General features: G+C 36.0%; 1 long non-coding RNA gene across 1 annotated transcript; it reads right to left on the reverse strand.

The window, feature by feature from the left end:
• Positions 1 to 6,996: 6,996 nt before the first annotated feature.
• LOC141621630 (uncharacterized) lies at positions 6,997 to 8,201 on the reverse strand. Its single transcript, XR_012532515.1, has 2 exons — positions 8,021 to 8,201; positions 6,997 to 7,925 (listed from the first exon to the last, which is right to left on the reverse strand). It is a non-coding gene; the product is annotated as an uncharacterized LOC141621630 (long non-coding RNA).
• Between the last annotated feature and the right edge of the window lie 4,989 nt (positions 8,202 to 13,190).

Here is a 13,190-nt window from a genome sequence, read left to right on the forward strand (position 1 = left end):
GAGGGAAAGTTAGAAGAAAAACAAGCAAAACAAGTAGTGGAAAAATGAGCAACAAATGCTCATTATATGGAGCTAAAACCGGTGGCTTCTTCCCATGTAGGGAATATTTTTGCTTTTGTTTTTACTCTATTGTATAGTGTAGGTAGAGTGTGTAAGAGTATAGGTATGCTTAAAGCTCATATGACAAGTCACTATCATGCTTTAATAAAAAAACAACAAAGACAAAAGAGCATCTTGTGCTCTCTCATATGGCCGAAATATTGGACTCATTTTGGTCCATTTTTGCCTTTTGTAATTTGTCCCACAAATGCTTATAAGTCATATGTTTAACTATCTTACATAATTAATTATTAATGTAATCATTTAACACTTAAATATTACAATTAATAATATAATATACACTCCACTTTTTGAGTAGTATACTACCATTATATCAACATATAATGGGTCCCATAATTACTAGTTAGTTAAAATTACAACTTCTTGTAACTTTAAAAAACTAATTACCTCTACCTGAAAACTTATATAATACCTCAACTAATTTAGTAATTTAACACTTAATTACTAAATTAAATCTTATTTAATCACATTACAATAAGACGCAAAATTGCACTCCCATAATTAAGGAATTAATTAATTCTTATCGCATACAATTATTAAATATCAATTAGGGCCTCATCCTATAGGTGTGACCTAAAGGGATCAACTAACCACCACCGTCACACGACAGTAATGTCAAACTCTAGTTAGCCAATCATTACCGATTAATGACGGTCAGTCGACTATAAAAAGAATCATCCCTCACGTATTCTTAGTATGAGATTTAATAATGATATTTAAATCATGTGATCGCACTATTGTTGAGGACACATTTCCCAACACATACAATTAATTAGCTTTTGTGTTGGGGCTCGTTCCTTTAGGTGTGACTGAAAGGGATCAGCTGAACACCGCCGTCTCACGACAGTAACTTCAAACCCTAGTCGACCAACCGTTACCGATATACGTTGATCAGCTGACAAGTATTGCCAATGAATATCCCATGCATATTCCTTAATGAGATTTAATATGATCATGCACTATTGTGGAGGAAAATTACTCTAACAGTTACTAATTCTAAAAGGATACCAACAAATCACCTCCAAGCTGTGTCAAAATAGGGTACTTTTGTCACAATCGTTAAATGCTTTCGTCAAGAGTAGACTCCCTATGGTCTTAGAAACACTGTAGGATCGCGGAATTCCCCCTCTTGCCTAGACAAGAAGAAGGGTCGTCCCCTCTCCACCATGCAACAAAAATGAGATCAATGGATAAAAGGGATCAATATGCTTTGAGTTTCACAAAGGTAGTTTGCTTTTGATTTGTTCCAATTTCTTGTGGCATTTGTCATTGAAGGATAATTCTTGACATTTTTTGATGATTGACATTTGATACGTGGCAATTATTTTTTAATTTTTGCATTCTTTTGAACATTTTCAAAGTAACCCCATTTTGTAGCAAGGGTACTTTTATTGAAGCATAGGCGTCTATTTTTGCTCCTCTTTTCATTTGTGTAATTTTTGCAAACTATTTGATTTTCGGTACTTGAACTCAATATTGGAGATTTTGGTGCCCATTCCCTTTTTGTTGACAAAATGATGATGGAAGATAAAAGAACGGTTGCATGGCATCAAGGGTCACCTTGGAATAAACGGTAGCCAAGGAGTTATCACACCCTAAGGTACTCTTAACTAGGTCTTAGTCCATGGGTCAAAAGATACTAGTGACACATCCTAGGGTGTCTTGAGGGTATTCTAGCAAACAATGTCTCAAGGAGAAAAATTATCTACAAGGACCTTATATACACTTGCCGAGCTTCCCAACTAGACATTTTCACAAAATTTTTCCTAATATGCAACTATATGCCATGATGCAACTATCATATATACAACCTAATGCAAATGCTTCTATCAACTAATATGGCATATAAGCTAAATGCAACTCCTATAATCACATAGGTTTTTACCGCATCAAACAAAAAGAAGCCACATTGTCATTAACATATAAGAGGAAAAAGGAGATTTCGAAAGATCATACCATGCGGTCTTCATATTCCTCATGCCTCGAATGTGGTGTAGTCGGTCCCAATTGATAGGAGTGAACAACAAACAAACAAATATAAACAATATATAAAATTCTACACTATAAAAGGGAAGACCATGTTTTTGGATTTTTTGGTTTTTTTGAAATTTTTCAAATTTTTATCAGTTTTTGAAATAAGTGTTAATAAATGTTAGAATTCCCCATCCCCACACTTAGAATGGACATTGTCCCCAATTGACAAAACAATAGGGAATTATGCAAATGCAATAAAATGATGCATGATTCTATACTAAATGCGAACTATATATGACATATGTACATGTGATGAGTATATACAAGTGATGCAAAGTAAGCTAAGCTATATGATCTATGCTTTCTATTGTTCGGAGAGCTAATTTAGATTAACCCGCATTCCTTATGAGTGAACTTCCCCAAACCGGACAAAACACTATTACTAGTGCAAAAATAGTGAAGTTCATTCACAAGACATCATTTTGGATTCTTTGTAGTGGGAGCAAAAAGATAGACACCTTAATGTTGCCAAGGTGTGAGTCCTTTAAATGGTGCTAGCACTCAAAAACTTATAACTACCAAAGAGCCCAAAATGACTCTAAAGATGAGCTAAACTAAATGTTATATAAGCTATACAAGTCATGTCAATCATGTAAACAAGAGATAAAAACAATAAAGCAAAAGGAAGGGTAGGAGACTCACAATGGAATAGGTGGAAATGTTAGCATAAGCCATCAACCCCGCACTTGTGAAGTCCTCCTTCATGCTCTTTTCAACCATCAATCCTCAATCATATCATCACCACTGTCCTCCATGGAATCGGAGGATTCACCATCATCATCTTCTTCATTTGAACTTGAACCTTGCTCTTCATTAGCATCACCATAATCATTGGACCCACTACCTTCTTCATCATTATCAATGACCTCCTCACTCTCCCTAGTTTCCCGGGCCTCTCCTTCTTCATCTCTAGAAGTTTGAGGAAAGAACACTTTCCTATCCGCCCAATCCGGCAAAGAACTCGTGGGATCAAGGAGTCCTTGCCTAGCAAGGTGGTAAAGGGGCGGATATTGGGCATAATAAGCATTCACCCGATCATTATAGGCCTCTTTATGGATATGCTTCATGAATTTCACCATGTAGTCATTGCCCTTCACAACACTAGGTTCATTTGTTGTGAACTCTTTGTAGGCAAATGGGTAAGGAGGTACCACTAGGGAGGAGGTTTCTTTACTTAGAACTTGTTGTTGTTGCTTGATGATACTCTTTGCATTTGTTGAGACGGGGAGAAGGTTTTTACTCCGGTGAGTGGAGATGCGGCATGTCTTAATTGGCAAGAAAATTGAGTCGGCATCCTTGATTATCTATTCATAACCTTGGGCGGAATTCTCATGTTGTACCCAATGAAATTTGTGAATCAATGATTGCATATCAAGAATATTGCTACCTTTAACCGGTTTGTATGCTTTGTCTTTGTTGAATTGTAGATTAAAGTGCTTTGCCAACCTAGTTATCAAACCTCCATTGACAATAAAGGCCGCGCCATCTTTCCCATTTTCAATGTCCAACCATCTCTTAATCAACAAGTGTAGATTATTATAGTCATTGGTGGATTTGCCATTAACATTCATGAAGGATTCAAGGTAGACAAGATCAAGCTCGGTCAAATGATTAACTTCTTTCTGGGCTATCAAAGTGTTAGCCACAAACTTATGCCAATACCTAATACCCGGATGATGAATCTATAAGGCATGGCATTCCTTGAAAGTGGTCAACTCACGACCGGTAATGGCCTTCTAAAGGGGTTCTGCATTAAACCCCAGAGGATTTTTGAAGAAGCTTCGATGGTCTTTGAGCCCAAATACCTCACCTAGATCACTTTTGCACATTATTCTACTCTTGTTTTCATGGCGAAATTCGACATATTTCCTTTCCTCAATGTTATACTCCCTCAAGGAACAAATGAATTCCAATGTCAAGGAGGGGTAAGTTAACTCATTCATTTCGAAAAGGGTGGATAACCCTATAAAATTGAAAAATACATTTGTTTGTTCAAGCACACCCAATTTATCCAAGGTATCTTGACACACAAATTTAGTAGCAGTGATATTTTTCTTTGCTAGGGATTCGAATGCCGTTCTATGCTTATCAAAAATAAAAGTTACCTCCGGAAAATCTTTCAATTGCTCAACTTCCGGGACAGTGGTAGTAACCTCTCTAATAGCATCAATGGAGTTCCTAGCTTGCTCCCTTTGATGTTGAACCACTACTAATGCCTTTGAAGCAAGAACTTGTTGCCTCTTGGATAATGTTGGGGCTTTGGGTGCCTTTGTATTGCCTTTGGTCCTTGTCATGATGTCCCTCCTTTCAAGTTAATATCAACAAACCTAGATTAAGCTTGAATGCCCCTTCCTTCTTTCAATTTCAATAAAATTTGCAATCAATTTAGTGTTTTTGGATTTCACCCTAACCCTAGAAATTTTGATTGAATTTGGTGGAAATTTTGATTTTGAGAGGTCTTGTTGTTGATAAAGGAGTGATTTAAATTTGTTTAGAGCAAGTTTTCACTAGATTATAGTGAATTTGGTTAAGAAACTTGTGTTTTTGGATGAGAGGATTGATGTTTATAGTGAGGAAAAATGTGTGTTTGTGTTTGAAGAAGATGAAAAGTGAAGAATGAAGAGTAGCAAAATCCCGTGTTATGGTTAAGTAGCAGGTCGGGACGGGCGTCCTGTTATGGAGATGGGCAGATTTTTTATCAGTGCAGAATTTGCACTCTGGAGACGAGCGGCTTTAGCTCAGGACAAGCAGATTGAAGTCAGGGACGCTCGTCTCGAGCTGGGGACGAGCATATTTCTTCCCAGCACACAATTTTAGTTTTTGCCTTGCTCCAATCCTCACGAGCTCAGGTCTGCTTGTGGGGATTCTTCTCCCGTGCCATTTTCGTGTTCAATTTTTATGGGTTGCACTACAAAGGCTTGGTTAGCCTAGGTGAAGAGTCACGGGCGAGAGCACCTAAGAGGGAGAGGGGGTGAATTAGGTGTATATTCAAAATTTAAGCTTAATGAAAGCTTCTTTAAAACTCTTAAACACTTTAAACAAATCTTAGATGAAATGAGAAGTCGATACGTAGAACTAGAGAGTTAGAAGTAATCAACAACGATTCAGCAAGCATAAGTTACAGTGTACTAAACATTTGATTCTGTAGATAAAAACGTGAGTAGAGTGTGCAGCGGAAATAAAACGAAATAGACACGACTAACGATGTTTTTAAAACTGGTTCGGTTACTACTCTGCGACCTACATCCAGCGCTATTTTATTAAACGTCTCAGAAGTAAACTCATACAAACTAAGACCACCCCGAATAATAAAACAACTCCCCAACCTACTCCGGTTGCTAATGCTTAAAAGCTATTCCTCTTCAAAAACTTTTGCTTTGGGCTACTCTGCCGAAAGACTTCATGCTTAAACCTACTCCGCAATAAGGCTTTTGCTTTGGACTACTCTGCCGAAAGACTTCATGCTCAAAAGCTACTCCGCTTTGAAGACTTCATGCTTAAGGATAACTCTATCCGAATACTTTGGTTTGGTTCTACCCGGTTGTTACAAGACTCCACTTATCTCAATGTTGTTCACTTACTTGAACGGAGGAGTTAAAGTTTAAGTACAAAACACGGGATCCTTGAACACGACTAAACGACTAGGTGCAATACAATAACTCAAAAAAAGACTCAAAAGATTAATAAACAAACTTGCAAAATGATTCAAAGATTTGAAATGATAAACGGTTTTGCAAAGTTAATTTAGTCGATTGAAAGCGTAGGTCTTTTTCAGTTTAAAACTCGTTATTGCACACTTGTAAAAATGAATTAAGCAAGCTATTTATAATGTCCAAGTAGTATACTTTACACATTAAAATATCTTACACTGATAAGCACAAGTGAGTAAAATAATGTAAGTAATTTGCTTGGGCAACATGCAGAAGCCAACCGAAATCTTCTCCAAGCAACCGAGTATTCTTCCTAAAGAAATCGGTGCCTAAGATTGCAAGAAATCAGATTGTGCACACACACAAATATGGGTTGGGCTTTTCAACAAGAAACAAGCATAAATGGTTGTGTTTATGGGAACCTTAAACATTTCCATAAATGTAAAAAGCAAACAACCCATTTATATAAAGTGTTGTATTGTGCAAGCAAACTCCTTAGCAAGACATTGAAAGCTTAATTTTCTTTAAAAGACTTCAAAATATTTCCAGAAAACATTTGTGAACATTGAAATCATTTTAACAAAGATTCAAATATTTTCGAAATATTTATTTCAAAGACGAGCCTTAATTAAAAGTTGACTGAACTATTGTTTTTGCGCCTAAACGTAATTCGAGTTAAGGATCTCCTTACAACACATGACTTTAGCACTGATGACAATGTTCATCTTTGATCTTCATGATGACATTCTTGATAACCTTTAGATGACAATTGGAGCTTTATGCTACATGGTTAAAACTTAAGAGGCACACAATTAAATAACAATGAGATTTATTTGTCTTAAGGCATCATCAACATTTAACTTAATCAAATTGGGTCTCTTCAATTTCCCCCTTTGATGATGGCAAGACAAATAAAATTGAGTGTGCATTTCCCCCTTAATCCATGGTCAAGGTTAACAAGTCAAAACATGATCAATTTAAGATGCATAAATACATGGTCATTGAAAATTAGTCAAAGTTTTCGTTAGCCTAAGTAGAACATTTAATCACCAAGTTAACATAGATACGGTGTACGTAAGCCTAAGAGTCATTGAATGACCGCCTGCAATTTTAAACAACTTCCCCCTATTGACATCATCAAGTAGGAAGAACACATAGTCTAAATAAGGATTAGAGTTATGCAAAACAAATTGTTCAACAACTAACAACATAACCAATATTAGCAAGATATCACAAACATAAAGCCAAGGCAAAAAGGGATTAGAAAGGCCTTTGTTTTGATTAGGCAATAGGCATGGTTATGGAAAAAGGCTTGGTACGGCATAGGCTAGGCACGACTTTGAGCAAGAGATCAATCTTCCACGTCTTCATCAACCAACCCGTGAACCATCTCCATAAGCTCTTCATTTTGACCCTTAACCTCCGTGAGTTCCTTATGCAAACCCATCACTTCCAAACAAAGACCCGCAATCTCACCCATTTGAGCATGTTGGAGATCCAACAAGACTTTAACATCCTTGGTGAGACGTGTCAAGGAAGACGATTGCATAGAGGAGGAGGCAACATCCGTAGCCTTCATACCCGACCAAATACGAGCAAGTTTATCATCTTCAATTTTCAAATACATTTGTGATAAAACTCCAGAGGTCATAGTATCGCACATGTGATCCACACCGAAACTAGTTGAGTCCACAATGCCCATTTTCTCGAAAATGACCGATAACCACATCCCATATGCTAACACGGTGGAACTATACCCGATAGCTAATACAAAAACCATTCAAGGAACTCAACAAGTGCGAAAATGAGAAGGGCAACAGTACTTAAACCCGACAGTTGCGGGGACTCGACAGCTCCCTCCCCCCATACCCGATTCCAGTAGGAACAAGCCCAAAGCTATCACCATAACCATGTTAAATAACCATTAACACCACAAAATTTAACCACATACAAGAGAAAGACAAAAGGACTAAACTTTACGACACACAAGGGTGAAAAACGAGCGGGAAAGATGAAATATCGACATTTGTCGAGTAACCTATCACCGTTACCTTTAATTCTCAAATTCCCGGGTAAAAACGTCCAAAACACGAGCCTTTCTTCAGTCTTCAAGGTCTTCAACTAAAAAGGAGGAGAGACGAGTTGTTTTAGACAAGAAATCGAGTGGTCATTTAAGACGGTATTTCGAAACCTTAACTAAATAGAGGCTTTCTTACCTTAAAAGAACGAGGACGGGACGAGGGAGCTAATGGTACAAGAATTATGAAATTTGGTTGAGAAATAAGGGAGGAAATGGGGGATGAAGGAGACGGGAATGGTTGTTGGTTGTTGCTGTCGTTTTTTGCTGTTGTTGCTTTTTGTTTGTGGTTGCAGGAAGAAGAAAGGAATGGGAGGTGGGGTTACACGGTAAACAACAACAACAACAACAATAATAATAATAATAATAATAATAATAATAATAATAATAATAGTAATAATAATAATAGTAATAATAATAATAGTACTAATAATAATAATTATAGTACTAATAATAATAATAGTACTAATAATAATAGTACTAATAATAATAGTACTAATAATAATAGTACTAATAATAGTACTAATAATAATAGTACTAATAATAGTAATAATAATAATAGTAATAATAATAATAGTACTAATAATAATAGTACTAATAATAATAGTACTAATAATAATAGTACTAATAATAATAATAATAATAATAATAATAATAATAATAATAATAATAATAATAATAATAATAATAATAATAATAATAATAATAATAATAATAATAATAATAATAATAATAATAATAATAATAATAATAATAGTAATAATAATAATAGTAATAATAATAATAGTAATAATAGTAATAATAATAATAGTAATAATAATAATAGTAATAATAATAATAATAATAATAATAATAATAATAATAATAATAATAATATAAAAAGATATATTTAAAGGTGGGTGTAAGAGGGTAGGTGGGCAAGTTGTCGAATTCTGATTGGTCCGGATTAAAGCAGGTACAAGGTGAAATGTGACGGTCTATAGCTAGACGGAATAATGTCTCGAGTTTATTTTTAACTTCAGACGGAAACTAATATTATCACTGTCTGACTAAAAATACGTGTACATTTATTCTTATATAAATTATGACTCAAAGATATAATTTAATAATACGTATTTTTATAAAAATGAGCTTTTATATAATATACGTTTATAAAAATCGCGTTTGACATAAAATTAATTAAATAGAATAATTCAAAAATATATAACAAAATAATTAAACGGTTTAATAAATTTTAACTGTCAAAAAGGGGAAATTCGCGGGTGTTACATCCTCCACTTTTCTTTTCTTTGAGATCAACCGAGTGGACACTCTCTTAGCTTTGCCTTCCGGTTTGGGAACGGTTTCTTCCTTGAACAACTCGTCATCATCAAAGACGACATTCAATTGCTCCTTATCAATTTCCGTTTCCAGAACCTTTGCCTCACTCACTCACAGTTTTGCCTCTCCTTTTTTGCCTTTTATTAACAACCGTATCCTTCAACATCTCATCACTACCCACACTCTCTTTCGATTTCGATTTTGATTTCGATGTCGATTTCCCATTACTCTTTTCAACCGATTCCTCCACACTTTTCTCAACACTCTTTTCTTTTTCCTCACCTTTTTCAATTGATTTTTCAACACTCTTTTCTTTCTCTTTTTCATTGTTTTTCTCATTCTCCTCTTCTCCTTCATCTTTCTTTTCCTCACTGTTTTTCTCTCCTTCTTTTTCGACATACTCATTAACAATCTCCTTTTCATTCACCTTACCAACACCAACATCAACTTCCTTAACTTCTTGAATAATTGGAGTACCATCATCATCAACTTCACAAACAACCCTTGAGCTTCCTTCTTAACCCTCGGTTTCGGTTGCATGCGGCATATTCAAATCAAATTTTTGATTGAAAACCCGACTTGAGAATCTCCTAGCTTCGGCCGCTGTTTTAGGACGATATGCAACTGATTTCTTTCTTGTCATTGGGGCGTTTGGCACAAAGACTCGAGGTTTCTTTGGTGGTTTTTTATTTTGGATAGTTTTTTAATCAAGACTTTCCATTTGTGGTTCAACCGATGAAGCTTTCGGTTTGTAGGAGTCTCGGATTTCCTTCAAGGTTTTAGGTTTCGTTGATTTTAGAGGCATGACTTTTATAGTGAATGTAAAAGTAACGGTTGGAAGAGGGATGGTTTTGACGGTTTTAGAGAATATTTGGGGAAGATGTAGTTTTTTGAATATTTTGAAAGTGAGAAGGGAGGTCATCATTTAAGAGTTGAAAAATATACATGTAGTAAATGAGGTGGGTGAATAGTGTTTGGCTTTTTTATTTGATTGGTTGAGAGGAAGGGTGTGTAGTCGATTGTGTGGGTTTAGGCGGCTAGGTACATGGGTAATGGGGAAAGTGAGATTTGATGGTTAGATGGTAATTGAGTGGCTCCATGTGAACAATATCTTTACTCATTTGATTTACATGCAAATTAATCATTTAATTCATTGAGTAAAATGAACAAATAATCACTTATAAAAACACGTAAACATCTACTCTAGTCAATCATCGAGGGCAAGTCGTCATAAAACTTTACGCAGAATCCAACAAACGAATTTCCAACCGAAGTTTTACGAATTGTTCTCTTTCAAGTGGTTTTGTAAAAATGTCGGCTATTTGATCTTCCGTTCTACAAAATTTAAGACGAATTTGACCTTTTTCCACATGATCACGTAAAAAATGATGTCTTATGTCAATATGCTTAGTCCTTGAGTGTTGTATAGGGTTCTTTGAAATGTTAATGGCACTAGTATTATCACATAAAATTGGAGTTGAATCAAAGATAATACCATAGTCCCTTAGTTGTTGTCGAACCCAAAGAACTTGCGCACACCACAATGCGGCACTTATGTACTCGCTTTCAGCGGTGGAAAGAGCAACGGTGTTTTGCTTCTTAGACGCCCATGAGATCAAACACGGACCTAAGAAAGTAGCCATCCTGGAGGTACTCTTTCGATCAACAACGCTTTCGGCATAATCTGCATCCGAGTATCCTAAAAGCTCAAAAGGACAATGTGAGGGATACCAAAGATACAAATTAGACGTTCCAACCAAGTACCTAAGAATACGTTTTACGGCAATGAAATGCGATTCTCTAGGATTAGCTTGGAAACGAGCACGTAGACATACACTATATAAAATATCCGTTCGACTAGCCGTTAAATAAAGTAATGAACCGATCATACCTCGATACATCGTTTCATCAACTTTCTTACCATTCTCATCTTTGTCAAGCTTGGTGGACGAAACCATAGGTGTATAGAAAGGTTTAGAATTAGTCATACCGAACTTACATAGCATATCTTTTATGTACTTTTGTTGATGAATCATCACACCATATTGAGTTTGCATGATTTGAAGCCCATGGAAGAACCCTAGTTCTCCCATCATACTCATCTCAAACTCATATTTTATTAGTTCCGAAAAGTACAAATAAAGGAGTTCATTCGTTGCACCAAATATTATGTCATCGACATAAATCTGTACAATCAACAGTTCACCACACTGTAACTTTATGAACAATGTCTTATCAACCAATCCACGCACAAAACCATTTTCCAAAAGAAATTTAGACAAGCGATCATACCAAGCTCTTGGAGCCTGTTTTAAACCATAAAGCGCCTTGTCCAATTTAAAAACATGGTTTGGAAATTCATTGTTCATAAAACCCGGTGGTTGCTCCACAAAGACTTCCTCTTCTAAATAACCATTTAGAAAAGCCGTTTTGACATCCATTTGAAAAAGTTTGATTCCTTTGTGAGCTGCAAAAGATATGAGCATACGTATGGCTTCAAGCCTAACTACTGGTGCAAAGGTTTCATTATAATCAATGCCTTCTTGTTGTTTAAATCCTTGCACCATTAGTCTAGCTTTATTCCTTACGATATTGCCCAAATCATCTAGCTTATTGCGAAAGACCCATTTGGTACCAATCACGGTACAACTAGTAGGTCTAGGGATAAGATGCCATACCTCATTCCTTTTGAATTGATTAAGTTCCTCTTGCATTACCATCACCCAACTCGGATCTTCAAGTGCCATGGTGATGTTCGTTGGTTCAATTTGTGAGAGGAACGCATGAATTGCAAAGAAATAATTGAGGGATGATCTTGTTTTCCTTCCCGAATTCAAGTCACTGGTCATGTTAGAAAGGGGGTGAGATTTTTGGTGTTTCCACTTCTTTGGTACGATTAAGGATGGTGAGGCTTCTTGGGGTTCTGACTCAACAGTTCGCTCAACTGTTGGTTCTGGTTCATTTTGTTTTTGAGGTTTTATTTCTGTTTGTTCGTTTTGTTCAAGTGTACCCTCATTCCCCCTGGATGTCGTAGCCTCATTTTGTGGTTCAAGTGGTTATGTTCCCCCTGTCTCTTGGCCAGTTCCTTCAATCAACAGTTGATCCGACTGTTGATTCTGCTCCTCTTGTTCGTTTTCCTCGTGTACATCATCCATGTCATGTCGGATCATTCTAAGCTCATAGTCCTCATCATCGTCATCATCCTCTTCCTGTGTATTAGAATGAAAAAGACTAGACTCATCAAATATGACATGCACACTTTCCACCATTTTCATGGTTCGTTTATTATACATTTTATAAGTGTTGCTACGATCCGAATAACCAACAAATACGGCCTCATCAATACGAGCATCAAATTTAACCAAATTATCCTTTCCATTGTTGTGAACAAAACATTTGCTTCCAAGGCATTTCAAATAGAATAAATTAGGCTTTCTTCCTTTAAGAAACTCGTAGGGTGTTTTGTTAAGCATTTTTCGGATCATATCACGGTTATAAATGTGACATGATGTGTTGACGGCTTCGGCCCAAAAATTCTTTGGCAACTTACTACTAATGAGCATAGTCCTAGCCATTTTTTCAAGTGTACGGTTCATACGCTCTACAACCCTGTTTTGTTGAGGTGTAGCACGCGCGGAAAAGTTATGGCTAATACTGTGCTCATCACAACAAGTAATAAATGAGGAATTTTCAAATTCGGTTCCATGGTCGGATCTCAAAGATATGAGCTTTTTATCAAACTTGTTTTGGACCTTTTTCAACCAAATTAAAAATTCATCAAATACTTCATCTTTAGAACTCAAGTAGAGAAACAAATCGTGAAAAATCGTCAACAGTGACACATAAGAAACGACTACCTCCTTTACTTCTAATAAGCATTGGACCACATAGATCAATATGAAGTAACTCAAGAGGTTTAGATGTACTAACGAACTTTTTGGATTTAAAGGAGCTTCATACTTGTTTCCCCTTAGCACAATCATCACATA

Source organism: Silene latifolia, chromosome X, assembly GCF_048544455.1.
Source record: "Silene latifolia isolate original U9 population chromosome X, ASM4854445v1, whole genome shotgun sequence".
Classification (NCBI taxonomy): domain Eukaryota; kingdom Viridiplantae; phylum Streptophyta; class Magnoliopsida; order Caryophyllales; family Caryophyllaceae; genus Silene; species Silene latifolia.